This window comes from Drosophila kikkawai, chromosome 3R (genome assembly GCF_030179895.1).
Source record: "Drosophila kikkawai strain 14028-0561.14 chromosome 3R, DkikHiC1v2, whole genome shotgun sequence".
In the NCBI taxonomy this organism is placed as follows: domain Eukaryota; kingdom Metazoa; phylum Arthropoda; class Insecta; order Diptera; family Drosophilidae; genus Drosophila; species Drosophila kikkawai.
In genome coordinates, this window is record NC_091731.1 from 30,043,542 (window position 1) to 30,061,623 (window position 18,082).

Genomic DNA, 18,082 nt, shown 5'->3' on the forward strand with positions numbered 1-18,082 from the left:
AATGAAACTTTGCATATAGTCTTCTATATGCTCTCACTGCTATATATGTCGGAACGGGCCGGATCGGACGACTATATCATATAGCTGCCATACAAATGTTCGATATATTTGTAGAAAAAAAATTATAACTTTACTGTTTTTCAACATTTTTGCACCATTTTTTAGATATGGCCATGTTATATTGTTTCAGAATTTTGGTAAAAATTTTATGAAAATCGGACGACTATATGATATAGCTGCCATAGGAACGGTCGAGAAATAAATAGGAAAAAAAATTATAGTTTCGTTGTTTTTCAATGTATGTTTATCTACTCTGAGATATAAGCTTTTTTTATTATTCTAGAATTATGGTATAAATTTCATAAAAATCGGACAACTATATCATATAGCTACCATATAAACCGATCGGTAGATGTAGAGAAAATGTAAAACTGGGATTGTAAAACTGTAACTGTCAAACTGTAAACATAATAAGTATAGGTAAAATGTAAGGAAACTCTGTTTTGTGAGTGTTTTCAGCATTTAAATCTATAATATAAACATCGAAACCAATCTGCAAGGGTATACAAACTTCGGCGTGCCGAAGTTAGCTTCCTTTCTTGTTTTTTTTTATAAACTTTCTACCTACCTAGTTTATAATAATTTTGAATAATTTTATTTTATTTTTGCATCACCTTTAGCATTTTTTAATATGTAAAATATTTTTTCGGTGTATATAAAGCTGAGATTGCAGGCGAAACCAAAAAAAACAAACCAAAAAATCGCGTGGGAGAGCGAGACAAGAAGATGGAGTACTGGAAAAGGAGCTCTGTTCTTTTCTTTTCTCCCAACGGAAGCCGAGGGAATTTTCGTAAGCTACGCAGCAAAGTGCAACCGCAAGCCGCAGTCAGCAATTTCTGTCAAGGATGGCCGCTGTTCGCAGGGTGTTCCGGTGCTCCGTGCGGACGGATGAGAGGTCCGGGCATGGGCGTGGACATGAACGTAGTGGGCGGTAGCTACAATGTGTCTGTGTCTGAGCCTGTGTGCCATTGCGGTCTGTGTCCGGCGAGCCATCAAGCAACTACCATCAACAGTCTACCGGCAACACATCCACATCCACAATCACAAGCCCATCAATGTCGACGTTCTCTCGTCATCGTCATTCTGCTGATTGCGACTGACAGGGCACAATGGCGGCCAAAATAATAGTTCTAAAAGCGGCAAGGTAAATTTGAACATCCATTTATTTTCCATTTTCTTAATTTATTTAAAATTTAAACTTAAATACTAATTTAAGATATTTGAACACATCAGTAAACGTGCTGTGCTTTTCACCCGACACTTAACACACATTTCCCAAAATGCCATTATCAGTTTGAGGTTTATTATCTCCACCGCAGGTGTAAGCAAGTATGTGCTTTTACTATGATTTCCTTCGTGCTGCCAGCAGGGCACATGATGCCCCACATTCCAGAATCGGAGCACCCCCTCGTTTTACCGCCTTTCACCTCACTGAAGCTACCAAAGCTCACCCGCAACGCTCACTCACTTACTCACTCACTCGCTCGTTCCCGATTATTATGCATCATTTAACAGGAAACATTGTTGCAGTCAATGCCTAGGCTTTGGGGGCAACTCCAACGGAGGTGGCAGGTGGCAGGTGGCGGGGCACAGGGCAGCAGCAGGTTGAGGGGTTTTAGCCGCGACTTGTTACCACTGCTGCTGCTGTTAGCCAAAGAGGAGGCAGAGTCACGAACCCGGCTGGCGACGAACGTGCCGCAAAATGTTTTACCGAATGCGAGTTGAAAGAAAAATTATTGTTATTATGAGTTGCTAATTGAATAGAGTTGATGCGATGGTGGTCACCCGAGGGGATGGGAGTGGATCTGGGCGGGGGCCACATGAGAACAAGGGAGCAAGTGGAGCCTACACTGCAGTAGGAACTGGAATCTTTTGCTGTTTGGGCTATACTTTGTTTTTATTTTTTGTAATTTAACTTGAAACAAGAAGAGTTGTAGTCCGATTGATAAATAATATTACAAAAAGTATCTTAAAGTAACAATTATGTAATTTTATGTCTGCAGTAGAATTACAATTATTGCATTGGTTCCCATGAAACCTAATACTTAAGAGCAAAAACAAAAATTTGACACTTAAAAATGTTATTTCATAACAAACCCCAACTGCAGAAAGAGCTTACCAAGCTTTAAAAATAATTGAACAAAACAAAATAAATTAGAAAAGCGAATTTTTAAAGTAGCAGTCTGAAAGAAGTTTCTTAAATTAAAGGAAACCTGAAGCTAATTTACCATTTCCATTTGATTTGTAATCGATTTTAAAGAATTTAACAACAAATTCCTGTGCTAACTGCCATCTAAGCTGACAATTTCCCAAAAATGTGCATATCCTGCGTCCATCGCTTATCCGCAGTGTCATCTCTGACGTTTCAATAATTTTGAAATATTCATTGGCTGTCGGAATCAAAAGTAAACTATCAAATATTGACGTACCTGCTCCCTCCCAACGGAATCAATGCTGTAAACACAAACAAACCCTTGTCAGGCTTGTTGACAAGCCCAGTCAAATTTCGTTCAGTGCACGCCAAACTAACTGTACAAAGTAAATAAACATAAAATGTAAAAATTTGCATTTCTTTAGTGCTTGCAGAACAACAAGGTAGTAGTTGTTGGGCAAGTGTGAGTGCCCATAACCATCATGTGTGTGTGTGTGTGTAATCACCGACCGACCAACCGAACGAGCTGGAGAGGGCGCCTCCTCCAGAGGCTCTCCTCCTCCTCCTCCGCCAGGTTCTCCATATCGCCTCCATAGCCTCGGCACTGTCAATGTCAAAGTCATACATGATTCCCAACATGCCAACAGCCAAAAGCGAACAGCAACAGCAGCAGCAGCAATGTTGCATGCTCAACGTTCGGAAAAGCAGAAGCTGGATGGTAAAGCCAGAGCCAGTCGCTGAAATTCCATGCGCATAATTTATTTAAAGATTCCCTCAATATTGGACAAACATCGTCGTCGTAGTCGTCGTCGTCGTCTGCAGGTGAAATCTATTTGCATTTATCGTTGAGCCGGAAAATTGCAAAACTAAACTGCAAACTGTAAACTGCCAACAGCCAACACAGCCAAATGGATGCAGCTAGAATGGCAGGGCGGGGGATGGGGTAAATCCCAAAGGAAGCTGGGAAAATTTGTGATTTTCTCTCGAAAATGCGTTTAATGTGACGCTGTTGCGTGCAGGGGACAGGCTCTCCGTTGACTCTGGTCCTCTGGTCCAATCCATTCCGATTCGATTCAAAATAAAATCGTATAAAACGAGTGAGTGCCGAGAGCTTGGTATCCCGGGTAACCCAGGATCGATTCGCCAAATTAGCGGCAACATGACTTTTTGTGCTGTAAATAAATTTTCTACCACAAGGAGTAGCACACGCGCAGCGGAAATTAAAAAGGAGCAGACAGGCGCTCGCTCGCGGGGCAGCTTGGAGGGAACTCTTGGCCAGAATCGTTTCGGCTAAAGGCTGGCAGTTCTCGCCCTTGGAGAGATAATGAAACATTCGATTCTTAATTACACGTGGCTGGTGATTAATTCGCTTAATGCATTGCCAAATACACAGAGATACTTTGAAACATTTATTTTCTTAAATTTATTTGTAGGAAATTAGAGAATGAATACATGAGGGCAGGGGACATTACTAAAGTTTCTTTAAATCAAACAGCTTCAAAATGTATATTAGTATAGTAGATAGTATTAAATCAGTTAGTTTAAAATGGGTTAAATATTAAAACATTAAAAGGAATCGCTTTTTTGCTAGATATTCTTATCTTCAGTTATAAAATCATAATTCTTAATTCCTTATTTGTATCCTTGTATTTTTATTTTAAAATAAATTTTAATAAATTCCTTTATTCAATTAAAACTAAAGTTCAATACTATCTTTCTGCTTTAAATACAATTTTAACTTTAATCTGCAAGAGAATTATAATGAATTTACAAGTAGTACGGCAAAGAATTTCACCTAGAGGCTTGTTAATACTACTTTTAAATAACACACTCTCTTATCTTGATTAAAATGGCTCAAGTTCATTAAGAGCCTGTTAATTATTTTTTGCAAGTGCATATTAGTCTCCCCTTTGTAGTATTGATGGTGCCACCAAGTGTTGCAGTCAACACGTTTAATGGTTTTGCATTAACTTAAAGGGGCATTAGTGCGTAAGTATGTGGCAATCTAGAACGCCGAGGGGAAAATTGGTCTTCTGGGCTGCTGGACAGCTGGACTGCGGGACTTGTGGCCTCCTGACTCTGGGCCTTTGATGGCCCAGTCAGTCAGTCAGTCAAGCCAGAGGCCCGACCAGACCATCGGTTGGACACTGGACGCGTTGTACTTGTTAATTGCAGCGGAAGCACTCAATTAAAAGCGCGTGAAACGAGTGTGCCACCTGCATGTGTGTGTGAGAGAGATAGGACAGGGACGGGAACTGGGAACTGGGAGCAGGGAACTGGGACCAGGGACCACTGACTGACAGGATTGCAACAAATTAAGGCCACAGGAAACAAACAAATGCGGCGTAATGAAAAAGCGGTAAATGGCTGACACTGTAAATAGTTTATGGGCAAATGCATAAACTTGCAAATTGCCAGCCAACAAATCCCGGGACCAGACCAAAAACCAGACTAAGGCTAAACACTAAACCCGTCCGAACCGAACCCGTAAACCCAACGCCAAACCGTAACGAATCGAATGGCAAAAAAAAAAAAGAGAGCTACAACGCTGCGGGAATGCAATAATGCAACTGTTTGTCAATGTTTGCCGAGACTAATTAGATGGCAGCTGAGCGATGACTGATGAAAGATGCATGGGGGAACCTTAATTGGATACGTGATGGATGGCTACATGTGCAGTTCAATAGCTGGTTGTAGCCAATGGAACGTGGCCCGACTGGTGGTTAGTCAAATTTCAGTTGTCAATTCAGTGCGTCCGGCCTAAATGGTGGTTTTTGTCAGGCATTAAATTCTGGCTTATCGATTAATCTTAATCTGGTCCTGGTATCGGTATCTAGTTGTATGTATATTCCATTGATCTCGCTTTGAGTGGCAGTGTCAGGGCTCTGGGCGCATCATCGATCATCCCCGGGAACCAATCTATCAATGGACATGACTGGCCAGCATTCCAGCCCGCGTTCTGTCAAATTAATACGTCAGGTTGAACGGCAGAGCCACCAATGAACATTTTATAGATGCAGTCGAGCTCAAGGTATTAGAGTCGTCAAAAAGCAAATAATTTAGTGCTACTAAAAATGTTATTATAATACCTAGATAAACCTTTAGTTTTAAATATAAAAAAGTCAACAACTTTTATCTTATAAATGTTAACCTTTATTTGTATTTTCGCATAAATCTCTTTAAATATTTCATTTATATGTTTGTATTTTTAGAGCATTTTCCCTAGCCACAGATGATTCTTCTATTATTCTGACCACAGCTGTTGAAACCGCACTCACTGGCAGCAGGCAGAAGTCAGCCGCGAATTCTGGAATGTGCAGAAAGTGGGAAAAGTGCCGGCTGGACAGCGACCAGGGGGAGGGGGTCAGAGCGTGACGTAGACACGGACCCCGTACGCCAGTTGCAAGCGGCAAGTGGCAACTGTTTGTTGTTGCGACTGTCGTGACATCATAAGGCAAAATGTCAGCAGTTTTATTATCACAGGCAGAGGCACAAGCACAGGCCGGGATCACATGCATAACTTGTCGCCGCGGAAAGAGAGGCAGTCAACTGCCGGCGAAGTAAGAGCTTCAGCGGAGGCAACACGAGGGAGCGCCTTCAGCTGTTGTTGCAGTTGGTGTTGCCTTTGCTGCTGCCTTTGTTGAGGGCATTCGCACAGTGTGTCGCATAAATAATGCAGTTCATTATGTCATTTAGCGGCATGTTGCGTGAGCTGTGAAACGCACGGCCAAGACACAGCTCAGACATCATCACACAGAAAGAAAAATATTAAGCGAAATGGTCAGGAATTCGAAATCTAAAACCAGCCATAAATATGCTTATTATTTTTGTAAACCCAAATAACAACTGTATAAGAAAGTCTCTTGAAAAAAAGATAGTTACTGTAATGCTAATAATGACATTTCCTAATTATTGCGTGATGCCGATTAGTGGCCGTGTTTTTTTCTCGGTGCAGCAACGGATCCCATGACCGGCCCTCTCTCATTGTTGCTGCACACGCCAAGTGCGGAAATGAAGTTGTCAATGAGCCACTTCCACAATTTATGGCCACCGCGATGCTGCGGCAGGCACCGCCTGCCAAGATCTTAATTATGACTTGAGTAATGTGGAATAAACGATAAAGCGTGCTCACGCAAATACACTGCACGAAAGCGGCGGCTGGTCGGTCATTCGGCCAAGTCGGCCAATCAAATTCATAAATCAAGCAGCCTCCCGACTGTGAATCGGGATCGAAATTGAAATTGGAATCGTTATGGTATGGGCTTGTGTTATGGGTTATGGAACTGCGACTCGAACTGAAGACCAGGGGGAGCAATGCGAATAAACGTCGGCGACATGCTCGTAAAAATGCCAAATAAAATGTGGCAGCCATTTTTGTGCATTTGCCAAATTTGCAAAATTTAATTGTGGCATAAAAAATGTGCAAATTTATGATGATTTTATTGCACTCTTTCGGCCAACTTTGGCAACTGACCAGAGCTCGTAAGCGCGGCCTAAAGCGGTTCCTTAGGTTTTCTAGAGCAACGAGCAACGAGCAACGAGAAACTTTGCAAGAAATAACAAATAACATTTATTTATATACTCGCACTTATGTGCCGACTGTTTGTTTTGTTTGTTTTCTTCCCTAGATCCAATGATTGAGCCGCGACCCCGGGATATGGAGTGCGCCGTCTGGCGGTCGAACAAAGCCCTGGCATTAAGGAAAATGTTCATCAGACTTATTTTATTGAGTGTGGAAATTTCATTGTAGCAAATCAATTAATAGCTGGCGGTGCCGTCGCCCCGGGAATAAAATGGAGCCAGCAGGGACCAGGACCAGTACAAGGACCAGTGCCAGGGCCAGGGCCAGGGCCAGGATGATTGTTGCTATTTGGCGCTCTGTTTTGGCTGTCGGCAATCAGCAGTAATCAACCGTAAGGGACGCCAGGCAGCGGGGAATGAACTGGGTGAGGCGACGGCGACTCCGGCCAGGGCACCGGACCCAGTACGGTGTCAGATGACGCTGCCAGCCGTGCCAGACATTACGTCGCACGTCTGAGTGCGCAGGCAGCGGCAATAACAACGAGAATATTCGATTTAATAGGTGATCGAAGATCGAAATACCCTTAAGAACGAGAAATAAGCTTTATCCGGCCACCAAAGCCGTATTTTTTTTAAGAAATTACATATATATAGTATATAGTTTGTAAACAAATATATACTTAGTAAATTCCTAGTTCCCAATAATAGTTATACCCTCCGCTAGTGTATAGAAACCATGACGATGCCAACGATGGCCACGAGGAGAAGGTGATTCAGAGCAAGGATCCAGGGGCAGGGGCTGCTCAAGGGCGGGGCTCGTGGACGGCGGAGGGACTTAATCGATTATGCGATTTAATTGAACTAAAAACGCTTAATAAGCAATAAAAGCTCACACAAGCACAAACTCGAGCAGGGCAAAACAAATTAAAAGTAACACTTAAAATTACACCACGTAGACGACGACGATGTTGGCTAATGAAAGAAACTGGCAGCTGGGAGAGCACTCCTCCTCCTTCTCTATTTCGCTGCCTTTAAAGAAATGTATAATAAAATTTTATTTCCTTTGAAATGAAATTTTGTGAGGCGTTGAAAAGCATTTTCAGCTGGCTGCCGAAATTGAACAAGCAGCCTGGGCTGAGGTCAGAGTTTAAATGGTGTTAAACACATTCATTTATCAAATTTCATTTTATTAATTCGCCTCTTAAGTGGGCGGTGTCCCCGCTTGTGTGCTGAGCAGATCCGGATTCTGTTTTTTGGCGAGCAAAGAGCCCCCAGTGGCATCACCATCAGCAGCATCAGCATTCAGCGTCAGTGGTCTTAAAAGATTATAAACGATTCCTGGAAAAATGGCAGAGTGATTATAGCCATGTTGCCGAGGCAGCTAAGCCCGGGTCTAAAGCTATGCCATAGAGCTGAACTGAAATGCCGGAGATGCCGATACCAAAGTGTAGAGGAATGCGAAACGTTGGGCCAATGATTCATTAGCAGCAAATATATTTGTCTTTCTAATTTCAATGGGATTACTCGGGCTAGGAGGATGACATTATACATATTATATTCCACAAGTCCATTTAAATACACATTGTTCTACTGGCATTTCTCTTTGAAATATCTTCGAGTGAAAATATTTCAATTATTATACTAAATATTTGCTCGGCTAATCTTTGCCTTTGGCTGCCAGCGTACACACAATTTTGTAAGAATTCTAACTTAATTATAAGAGAAATTGTTTGTTCATCATTTGGCTGGCCAAAGGCAGTAAACAAATCGCTTCTGCGTAAGTACATACGTATGAGCCTCCTTTAAGTTCAACGAACGCAGTGCGTGTGCGGGGATTTATAGACAAAATGTACGTACGCATTGTGCACTTGTACATCATGAATGGCTGTATACAAGTACACTTGAAAAAAAATATACTAAACATTTATTAAACTTTTTATATTGCATTGTATTTATATGCAAATTAAAATTTAAATCAAAAGGTTAATTAAAAACGTTGAAATGACTTTGTATTGTATACTCATTTATAAAATAATTCTGTTTAGGACTGCAAATGCTTTACAAGTCAACAATTTTCACTTAATTTAAAAGTATTTCAATAGTATTTGAATACATTTATACCTTTAGAATCGTTTAAAAACCATTACCAAATATGCATGTGCTGATCACCAACTTATTTCCCCATTTTGATTTAATTTAAGCAATGCTTTTAGTTAACAATAAACCTTAAATTTTTGACTAGTGTCAGAGCGTGCTGGAGAGTGCTTTAAATTTAGACAAACAACAAACAGAGACTCACACACAAACAGATTCGCATTCAGACGCGCTGGCAACAAGCCTTTACAGTTGTTAGGTGGTGTTTGCCTTTGTGTTTGTGTTTGTCTAAGTGGCATAGGCAGTCGTCAAACACACAGCCACACACACACTGGCAGTCGGCAGTCGGTAGTTGGCAGCGGCATATGCGGCGTATGCGTAATGTGCAATTTGTTCTACAGCTGTTGGCAAATTGCAGCTCACACTCTCCGTCGCACACTCACTACCCCACTCGTGTTCGACGGCTAAAAACCAATTTTATGACAGAAAACATATTGCCGGGTGCTCGCTTTTGTTGTTGCTTGGAAATTCGATAGTCAACAAAACAAACAACTGCAGCGAAAAGCGAAAAAGTGGGAAATCAAACAAACTTTTTCGCGTTTAATAGCGTTCATTAACCGCCTGCCCAAATAGACCTGGTAATTGGAGTGCCAGCCAGACAGTACAAAAGAACGAGGCAGCAGCAGCGAGCACAAAAACACCCGTGCATAAACAAATTAAAATTAAATATTATCGGACAGCCGGTTGGTCGCCGGCAAAATTGGATTCAGGCGCATCCAGCGCCATGCATGTTGCATATTACTGCTGCCTGCCCACCGACAAATAATGCAATAATACAAATAATTCAATAATAATTTTAATGAAAGGACCCCGGCTCCACAGGAAGGACCTGGTCCACGGTTCGAGGAGCTTAATGTACACACATAATTGCACAAACGCCGCCATCAGGAGCCGACCAACTCAATTCCAGCACTCACAGCAGCGCCGCGCCCACATGCCCACCCTCCATACATATATAGATTATTAAATTAAAAGCAAAAATCAATAAAATTGACTCTACATCTAGTGATGAGTACTGAAATGAAACCCCACAAACTGTGAGTGGATAAGGAGCAATTAAAAATTCCACAATTCGATTTGTTATCAGGTTACATGTGGGAAAAAGTTTTCAATTTTTTCCTCAGCTAAAAAAATAACCAGAGTAAATCCTGGAAAAAATATGGATTTTAATTTGGTATCGATTAACAAGATTTACACAACAGTAATTTGTTTTGGCGAAGTATGAATAATCCTCCTATTACCCACTTGATTCCTTCGGGTAACTCTATTCTTTCTTTATGATTTATTTTAATTAAACGAGTAAATAAATGTTATTCATAAAAATCTCTAAGCAATTATGAAATTTAAAACTTTTTTTGGGGTTACCGAACCCTAAAAAGTTAACTATTTTTAATTTTGATTTAAAAAAAAGCAATACTGTTAAGCCTTCCATCAAATATGATTGCAGGTCCTTTGGGGAATTGCAAAAAACGCCAGGAAATATTCGGGAAATTTCCAATCTCATGGAGGCAGGCATCACTATCGGAGATAAGCGAAAACCAGGACCCGTCAGCAAAGATTCCCAGTCGCCTGTGGACATGCTTGTAGCGGAAATGGCGTGCAAAGTGAATCGGATGTGGAACGTTTAGGGAAATGTTTAGGTTCAAATGCAAGCATTCCATTCGTATTGCATTCCCATCTTCCACCAGCCGTCTAACCGTACGTATATCGTGTCTATCCACCTATCTCCGGGACTCCGGGAGGAGTGGCATAGAAAGGGTGTGTGTGTGGCGTGGCATATGGGAGAAGCCTTCGCACATGCCGGAGTCCAGTCCGGAGACCCATTTCCCGGCCAGGGTGTGCGTGGCAGTTGAATAACCTCTGATGTCGGTGGTGCCAGCGTCACTTGTGCCTGTATCTCTCTGTCGCCCCTGCCTCAAGCCGGTAGCTCCCTCTAGGAGCCCAGGTACAGAGACAAGAATGGGGACTGGCTCAAGGAAAAGGATTCTAATTAAAATTATTGGAAGTATTTTGTTGACAAAGAATATGTTTTTAGTTTAGGCAATAATCATATTAATATTAATGTAAAATGTTGCTAGAAAATGAACTTTCCACCCATCAGAAGATATTGTTTTTCTTCCAGTGAATGCCCCTCACACTCTCACCAACATACTCGAGGCACGCACCCATACTCGCACTCCGAGATTATTATGACGCTCAGTCAGCCATTACGGTTTGCTCTGGCTACTTCATTACGCTGCGTGTTTGCACTCACATATACACTCGCCGCCCGACTGCGAATTCGTTACGTATACGTAACGCAAATCGGGGGCGGGCCGAGTAAGTCAGTTAATATAGCTGCTAGTTGGCTGCCAGCTTGGCCAAGGGAGAGAGAGAAAAAAACAACGCGGAGCGGCAGTGGCAACAACATCAACATATCCACAGCCCCGACAAATAGAACCCGACCAACATAAGCGCCATTCAAGCTTTTTAGTTCACTTCAGTGGAGCAGCGACGGCAATGAGGACGACAAGAACATCAACAGCAGAAATTGGGTAGCTGTTCGGCTGGATGGGGTTGAATGGGTGAGGAGGGGGTTGTTTGGGGGGTCAAGGGGCTGAGGAACCGGAGGAAAAGGAGTTAAATTAACACGTGGTTAGAGGTTTACGCTCTCTGCCCCGATTTGCCGCTGAGCTGGCTCAGCTTTTGTATATATCTCATTATGGCCTTAAATGTGCGACTCGATGTGTCCATGTGCACGCAAAAAAAAAAGGATTTTAAGAACAATTAGTAAGAACAAATGTATATAGAAAGTCTCCTATTTCAAAAATTTGAATTCTTTAAAAAAATTTATAAAATAGTTACTATATATCTATTAGGGTTTAATTTAACAAAACCTAAACCAGACAGCGCTTCCGGTAGCAATTTAATCATTTATTTTTGGCCAGTGCATATGTGGGTGTGCGCCTGTGAGTGAAGATACATGTAAACGTGTCCCTGTGTGCGGTATTTACGCATTTTTCCACCAACCCCCCCGGAGTGGCCCACACCCCTCATTTGGCTGACTTGTGTCACACCGTTGAGGCTAATGAAAAGCGGAAATGAAACTTTTGTATTAAACGAGCGGGCTCCTTCTCACTCTCTCGCCAGGGGTTGTGCGTGTGTGTGTGTGTGTGTGGGTGGGTGTGTTTGTCTGAGTAGGCGTGTTTGTTGTTTGTTTGCTTCGTCTGCTCCCTTTTCTCGCCAAGCCTTTCAACTGCCACCACGCACAGTTTATAATATAAAAAACATCGCAGATTGCGTATACGCAACGTGCGCCACGAAATGAATGCGAAACTAAATTGCCTCAGCCAGAGACTCCCCGCCAGCTTGGCCTGTTTTTTGCGCTTTTCCTCTGTTTTCTGGAATTTTTTCCAGTCGCCTGTCTTTCATAATGCGCTCGGATTAAATGAAGTCCTATTAAAATAAAGTAATTTCTCACAAAAAAAAAAAAAAAGCAGGCTCCACCTACACCGATTGTGCTCGGCAATTTCCCTTTTGTCTCGCCTTTCATTTTTCGCGGTGGCCCAAAAACTAAAATTGTACAAGGAGCCGGAAACAATGCGATAGCATTGCTTGTTAAATGTGTAAAATACGCTTAGTCTTCACGGCAATGGAATAAAAAAATGGAAAAAATTGCTGGGGGTTTCCATCGGCAAGAGTAAACTGCGTGTTAATGGCCATGAGGAGATAGAAAGGACGGGGCTGGCGGCTGGTTGGCTCTAACAAAAGGAAAAGCACGAAATATGGAAAACAGAAAGAAAGGCGAAATGGAAAATTTTATGCAAATAACATTTCATTTAGTTGGCGGCGGGGTATTTGCTTAAAAATGTGCAGAGCGAGCAAATATTATACGAAAAACTAAATAAAAATTAATTGAATTAAGCGATGGGCGAGAGCAGGAGCGAGAAAGTGCAGCAAAAACAAAAAAAAAAAACTTTTGTTCAACGCAGACAGAAGGACATAGAGAGAGAGCTGGGCGAGAAAGGAGTCCGTTCTGTTGAGAGTTTTCATATTTTGTTTGCTTCCCCTTTTGTTTAATGAAATCCCAGCATAAACTGCACGGATTGTAAAGTTTTATAAGATTTAAAAGTTGTAAATGTAAATTTGAATTGGATCATGGCAGTTGAATATGCACTTCAAGTCTGTTGTTCTCCGCAGAAAAATCCCGGGCACAATGGGTTCATTTTCGTTTTGTTTATTTTTTTGGTTGAAGAGAGATTTAAATGCAAACGAGTTAAGTTCAAGTTCTCTCGAAAGGATTGTTGCTCGAGCTAACTTCACGTGTTGCTCAGCTCCTGTGTTTTTTTTATTAAGTAAAGTTCCTTTCCTTTCGCACAATTTAAATAATTATATTGTGCTTCCCGCCGCTTAACTCAATTTCTGATTAATTTAAGAAATTTTAACTCAATGCAAAAACCAAGGCAACAACAAAAGCAACAAAATATTAAAACAGAAGCCACAGCAAAAGTTGGCTTGATGTAAAACTTTTTGCACCGCAAACTTCATAAAATAAAACAAATTATGGCAACGTCATTGCTATCTCAACAGCTTGTTAGCACCCCCAACTCGGCTCAGACTAGATCGGCTGCTGCTGCTGCTGCTGGGTCTGGGTCTTGCTTCTATTTTTGTTCCTGTTGCAAAATGACGCCATCTTGCACAACCACATGGAAACATAACAACAAACAGCCGAGACGATGTGGCACACCACACAGGCAAAATCATCTGCATCGGAGTCTGCATCTGCATCTGCATCTGCATACATATATGGTTAGACGCATTGCCAGACAAATGCGCGTCAAGTTGACTGCAAGTCTCGAGGCAAGTCATTCACATTCGTCATCGCCGCGCCAGACTCCGTCAGCGCCAGTTGCCAGTTTCCAGTTCCCAGCATTGCCAGTTGCCAAGGTGCTAACCAAAGGCAGCCCCACCGGCAATAGCAACAGCAACAGCGACGGCGACACCCACACAGGACATCCCAGGCACATATACGTGCGACTCTCTCGGCTGGAGTCGTTCACCGGCACAGTTTGCGGCCCAGCCAACGCGTTCGGTAGCAGCAGCGACACTCGAAAAAAAAATTCTAGAAGACTTAACAAAGGAAAAAAATAAAAAAAATACCATGAAATACACTGTACTGAGTGAGTACAAAAATACAGCATACTTTTTGGGAGTTTCAAAATGGTTCAAATAATTCCCTAGAAATTAATAAAAATAACCTTTAACTTAAGCAAAACAAAATTAGTAATTAACTTTTTTTTTCAGTTCAGCTTCTTCATCAGTTGCAGTCACAAGTTGCAGTTATTAATCTAACACACACAAGAGAGCGAGGGAGACAGAAAAACCGCCGCCGCCCACATTATTCACAGCTGGTAGAGCGACTGGCACTATGGTTATGAGCATGACTGTGGCCTCATGGCGCGCGTATTTTGGTAGCTGCGGCTCATGTTCGGCAAATGAGTATTTGGCCAAATGGGTCTGTGGCCAATAAATCCAGTCACACCGAAGAAAAACTAACTATGGGCGTGCTTAAATTGCCGTTTAGGCATTTTTTATGAGCATAATTTATCAAAGTTACGTTAATAATTTTAAAGAGAGAGAAACAGAGAAAGAGAGAGAGACATGACAGCGTGGGTCGTTTGGTGACATAAAAAAACATAAAGTATTGCAATTTAATTTGCATAAATTGAGCAAGCAAGCTAACCACCCTTACACCACAGCCGCAAAAAAAAAGTAAAGAATGTCGAAAAAAAATACCGGTGGAGCTTAAATAATTTCCATGCTTACTTCTAACACTGCAGGCCACTGGCAAGAACAACAACAACAACAACTAAAAGGAGACAAGGACAAGGACAACGGAACGGTACAACAAAAAGGGTTTCGGGCAATTTTGTGCCTTTGCTCATTTTGCTGGCATTAAATTTTTGCATAGCGTAGAAAGCACATAATTTGAAGCATTATGCTAAAATATGCGTTCACTCCGCTCCGTTCCAAAAGGAACATTTTGATGGCAAGGGAGGAATGAGGAATGGAGCAGGACTTAGGTTGGTGCCTGGGCCTGGCAAACATTCTGCAAGAATTTCCCCATCCCAACGTTTCATTTCCCTCCTTTTTTTTTTTACTCTGTGAACAATTTCATTATTAAAAATTTTGTTGGTTATGTCGAGTGCAGAGCACTGATAAGCAGGAAAGGATGCTGGCTCCATAACTGAAACTGAAACTCCGACTCGGATTTATGCTCCTCAGACGGAGAAGTAAATTAGATATTTTTAGCCTGCAAACGACTCACAACGAGCAAAAGAAAACCCATTTAAATCAGACACATTGTGAATGGAATATTATCATATTTATGATTATTACATAGCCTCGGCTCAGACCTACTTTGGTCCCCAAACAATTCCAACTCATCTGCATAATTTCTAAGCTGCTTAGTACGGGGGGTCTAAAAAGAGAGATTTGTGTGGTCGTAAGGTTAAGACCGATGTCGAGCAAAAGTTGATTTTCACTGCCTTTAAATGCGGATAATAAGCCCCTGCACCTAGGAGCAGTCATTTCGTATCGCATTAATTTATCGAAACTGCAGAAACTGCAAACTGGCTTTATGCACAAATCCCTCCGAGAGCCGATAGCCCGGACCCATTGACTCTGAATCAGTAGTGTAAGTACCCGTCCGTATAAATGCGTTTGCATACATATTAGGTGCTGGCCATATCTCTCCATCCATGGCCATCATCAACAGCATCTCGACAGCATCTTAATTAGGAGTCCAGATGGGGTAAGTCCGCAATCTGCATAACAAGCACTTGCCGGATGGCTTGGCTTGCCCTGTCTTAGTTTTAGTTTAGCTTCTCTTGGTCCTGGCAAATACGTATGCTCTAATTGGCCCTCGGCTCCGGGGCATGATCCTTTGGCTTTGGCAGGTGGCATAACATGGTCAGAAAATGGGAGGTGTGTGCCAGAAACACTCACAGAAAAAGCAGTTGTAGATATTGTTCACTGCTTACAGAGGGTTTTCTTAATGCTCTGGGTAATATCTTGTAACAAACTAAAAAGGTTTATAAACTGTTGTTTGGAAATAAAGTTTAGTGAAAGTAATTTACGAAATACTAGATATGTGCCAAAAATACAAGTATTTTTGATTTTGTATTCATTCTAGCTAGATTCTTATTAATTTTCTTATAAAGGCTACTATTAAATTTTGTTTCAGTGCTGCAAATACGATAGTTTGGTATTTTTACTTATAGTATTTGGATCACTCCCCCCTTACTGCTGGGTAAATTTACCGTTCGATGATGATTTCTGGCAACTGTGTGCGGTGCAGGTGCTCTATAACCACTCCTTGATAACCCCTTCTTGATGAGAACTTTGCCGAAGGCAAATAATGCTGCATGTGTGCCAAGCCAAGCCGTTTCAGCTGTTTGTTGTGTGCACTAAAAATTGAATTGAACTGCAGTCCGGTTTCGGGGTTCACGGGTTCAGGGGTTACTTTTTCAACAGAATCGTAACCCTTTTCGAATTTGTTATGCGGCAGAGTGCTCACCGCGACCCAGCTATCCCCCCTCGTATCCTTAATTTTGGCGCACACACATGGCAACAAAAGTTCAATAGCCTCGCAGACACAGTCACACACAGAGACACGCAGGCAGGCAGGACATCAAAATGCAAGCGTTAACAGAAACCTATCCTAATATGTTTGAGCTTGATGCGTTTTCATGATGTTACCTGACTCCCGGGTCTCTGGCCTGCCCTCTCGCATGCACATTCACATTCATAGCCACATCCTGACAGGCATAATAATGACACATACACAGGCACACAAACACACATACAACCCGCCAACACACGCACATACACTCACACAGATTCAGATGTCAGCCAAAGTTTATTGCATTGCGACATTTGAGCTTCAACACTCAATGTCTGAGGTCTGCTGTCGCTGCTGCTGCCTCGACCTCAGCCAGCGTCGCTGCCGGCCGCAGCTCCTGGCTCCTTGGTCCTGCGAAATCGGAGGGTTGCAAAATTCCCACTGCATTTGCCAGAGATCCGGCGGCGGGCGCTGCGTCAGCGGGCAAATAACAATGGTCCTTATGTATTATATAACAAGCGGCGCTGTACATAAGCTCTCCACCGCAAAAAAAAATTAAGTACATTAATAGCAAGCTTATTTCAAGGGAAATATTTCAAGGTAATAAAAGGCCGGGGACTTGCATCAGTCCAGGAAACCATGTCCTTATTCTTTATATTATTTATTTTTTTTTTTGGCTATTAATAAAATGAGTATGGATAAAGGTTATGCTATCTTTATTATTCTAATTTATATATTTAAATAAATATTTTTAAGGATCTTTTTTAAATTAAATATAACCTTCTCATTACTTTCCCAATGCTGCCTGAATTTCCCTCAGTGTTTTGTGTGTACGCACGTGTGTTTGTAACGGGGGTATTGGTGCGTACCTCTGGAATCCTTATGAATCCTTTTGCATACACACAAACCCACACGCACACACTTTTCGTGCCCGCTGCGTTGTTTAACTTAATAAACAGACCCAGCGCAGACCCGGGAGTTTTCATATACATATATGTCAGCGATCTAAAGCCGAACCATCTGTCATAGATACTGTCAGTTGATATTGATTTTTTCCCGGTTTTATTTTTCCTGCCTACACATACATATCAGTGGAGTTGCTCCTGCCGAGGACGATAATGTTGCCAATTGTTGTCCATCGTCCCTTGTTCGTCTCACAACCTCTGGCATTTGTTTTTCTACCTGACTATTTGCATTCAACTTGTAAATAATACAAAATGCAAATACAAATACAAATGCATTGACTGACGCCAGACGACGACGACAAGTCAAACCGAGTCGAAACCAAAACCAAGTCGAGGCAAACCGAACCACTTTTGACGCATTAACGTCACTTTAGATTCTCCCCAGGGCCGGCCACGGGGCGTATACGTAACGCGCGCAGAGGGGGCAGAGGCACACTTCCACTTCCATTTCCATCTCCATTTCAGGGCAAACAATAGCTAATAGTGCTACATACTTACACCCACAATGCCCGCACTGCACTCACATCGCCATTGTCAATATTTGCCACGAATGCTACTCCACTTCTGCGTCTGCTTCTGTGGCCGCAACTGCGGCAACTTCAGCTAACTGCACCAAGAGCAACAACA

The 18,082-nt window shown here is 42.1% G+C and overlaps 1 protein-coding gene across 2 annotated transcripts in view; it reads right to left on the bottom strand.

The window, feature by feature from the left end:
• The window catches only part of plum, a 69,306-nt gene that overhangs the window by 16,885 nt on the left and 34,339 nt on the right, over positions 1-18,082 (bottom strand). The window lies entirely within an intron of this gene.